The following is a 3,013-nucleotide window of genomic DNA, read 5'->3' on the forward strand; positions in this document are numbered from 1 at the left end:
AACACCCCATACTCGAAACCTTTGCCAGAGTTGAACACAAGGTGTAAACGGGTTTAATTTATTACTTAAACAGCTCATGCAATTCATTTTAAAATTTTCTAGACAAGCTGGCTAACTGCATCACAGTTACTTTAAAAATCATATCTCGAGTTCTGAAACTCGAAATCCAATTCTGTAAATTTTTCCTGAAACTAGACTCATATATCTATCTACTAAAATTTTTCCATAATTTTTGGTCAGTCCAATTAGTACAGTTTATTAGTTAAAGTCTCCCCTGTTTCAGGGTTCAACTACTCTGACCTTTGTGTATTACGAATCAGATATCTCCCTGTACAAAGATTCAATGACTATTCTGTTTGTCTCTAATAAAACTAGACTCAGTAAGGAATCTGTAAATATAAAGCATGACTTCTAATTATTTTTGTAAAATTTATGGTGAATTTCAAAAGTCAGAACAGGGGATCCAGAAATCGTTCTATCCCTGTTTCACAAAATTTTAAATATCTCATACAATATAGCTCATATATCTGTTTTACTTCTTCCATATGAAAATAGACTCATCAAGATTTGATTCCATAATTTATTCATTATTTAAATCCATTTCTACTATTTTTAGTGATTTTTCAAATTCACACCACTACTGCTGTCTAAATCTATTTTATGGTTTCCATGGATTAGCTAGTAATTTGACATACATAACACCAAATATGATCAGCCATGGCATACAGCATAATAATCAAATAGACTTAGACTACTACTCCATCAAAACCGAATTATCAAGGCCAAATCTACTGAACCTTATAACTAAGCACCCATAAGGCTAAATTCAAACTTAGCATTTAAGCCATATTCGCATGGCTAAAAGTTTACATATTGGGGTTCAAACAAAACATAATAGCCTATACATGCCGAAATGTTCTCTTAGGCCAACTAAGAAGAGGGTACCAAAAAGTTGCAAGCCGGTGTGATGACTTCGACGATGGTCCCAAGTACGCAAAATGGTCAGAGATATCTAAATAAGAAACAAACAAACACACCAAATGAGTATTCAACTCAGTATTCCATAAGCAAAATAATACAGGTTGTTTATAAGAAATTGAAATAAAAGCCTTGCAAGTTCAGCTAATTCAATCACACCAAACTAGGCTACAACTACCTAGTTTATTTATCCAACCTCGAACCCAAGTTTTCGATATCGAATCAATTATTAAACAACCAACCGTTTTAAAACTATTCTCAAGGTAAGAAATAATTACGAACTAGATGTATATACACACATACTTTTCAGTTAATCATTTTAGCACCTTAATTCTTTACTTATGCTCTTCGTATCATCAACCGCTTTTGCACACTTAGTGCTAAGCACAGTTAGTGCCGTACTATCCCGCACACATAGTGCCTTGAAAGTTTATCTCATATGTTAACATTCAAATCAGCACGCATAGTGCTATTCAACTCTGCACACATAGTGCCATACTACACCGCACATATAGTGCCAATGTACACTCTCTATGATAAAACAATTTAATTAATTCATTTGGCATATACAGCCACAACAATAAACATATATAATTTCTCCAAGGAAATACTTAATAAAGAGATTCTTTCATGACATGTTAAAGTCATTTATGTATAATTTAAATTAACCTTATGATTGCTTATGAACTTACCTTGTGTTGGGTAAAATAGTTCCAAGTCGGCTACTCGATGACCTTCGATTTTCCCTTCTTGGACTCCTCTCCTTTAGGATCTTGAGCTTAAACAAATAAATTAACTCATTTAACCGCTTTGCTACATATATTTGTATCCACATTTTAATGATTTTATAACATACGGAACAACATGGTAAAATTTTTATCTTTCTACCTTATGCTCTTAAGCTATTCGGCTTATAGCCAATTAATATCACCTTACTATCAATAGTCTAATTAATATTTCAATTTCTCCAATGCCGAATGCAACATCACTTCCCATCATATCATCTTCTCAATATATTTACATCCAGTCATATATATGAAATCATGAATCAAATTCAACATATTAGCCAATATTCTCCTTTAGCCGATTATCTAAGTCAAGATAAAATCATCAATATGCTTACCTATAGCCGAATGTGCAACATCAATCTATCACTATCACCTATATACTTAATTAAAGGCCGAATATATGCAACATCAATCTATGTATTCATTCATGTGGTCGAATATACATATTCCAATATAATATCATTTCCATTTCATTTAACACTTAACATTTACCACATATCAATTAACCATTTTTTTTATAATTACAAAACTCTTCATCTATTCATGCTCTCATATTCGGTCATCCATACCTATACTAACCATATAACTAAATAATTCTAAGTTTAAACACAAGTACAACATTTTAGCACCATGGCCGAACACTTCATGAAGTTGCTAAGACCCATCATTTTCTAATTCTCACACACACTCACATCCAATCCTTTTTATTAAACACTCAAACTCAATCATCTTCATGCCTCATCACAACAACATCAAAACACCAACCAAGAAAGACAACATCCATGGCCGAATATCATCTCCATCAAATAGCAAAAATTTAAACCATGGGCTAGGTAGAATTCAAACTAACAACTAAAAATATGCATGAATTTCAAGGAATAACATCAAACATACCTCAATCTAGTTACAAGCATGGCCGAACTTCTTCAAACCTTTCTTTCTTTCTTTTACTTGGTTTTTCGGCTAAAGGATAGCAAAGATGAACACCCTTTCTTTTTTTTTCTCTTGTTCATTTTATTATTTTTATTAATCTTTATGTTATGAATATTTTATTTTCTTACCAATTAAATATACTAATCTAATTTAAATTAGTGGAATGAATCACTAATTGGCCGGCCATTAAGTCAAAAATGGGCATTTTGACATGCAAACCCATGCTTCCTCTCTCTATTATTATTTACTCCTTATAATTCATCTATCATCTTTTCTAACTTCATCAACTAGGTCCTTTCGAATTAATTCACATT

At 32.0% G+C, this 3,013-nt stretch overlaps 1 long non-coding RNA gene across 1 annotated transcript; it reads right to left on the minus strand.

Annotated features, from left to right (window-relative positions):
- Positions 1–773: 773 nt before the first annotated feature.
- Positions 774–1,756, minus strand: LOC121223799 (uncharacterized). Its single transcript, XR_005921178.1, has 2 exons — positions 1,671–1,756; positions 774–1,012 (listed from the first exon to the last, which is right to left on the minus strand). It is a non-coding gene; the product is annotated as an uncharacterized lncRNA (long non-coding RNA).
- Positions 1,757–3,013: the final 1,257 nt, after the last annotated feature.

The sequence above is a fragment of the Gossypium hirsutum genome, chromosome A01 (genome assembly GCF_007990345.1).
Source record: "Gossypium hirsutum isolate 1008001.06 chromosome A01, Gossypium_hirsutum_v2.1, whole genome shotgun sequence".
In the NCBI taxonomy this organism is placed as follows: domain Eukaryota; kingdom Viridiplantae; phylum Streptophyta; class Magnoliopsida; order Malvales; family Malvaceae; genus Gossypium; species Gossypium hirsutum.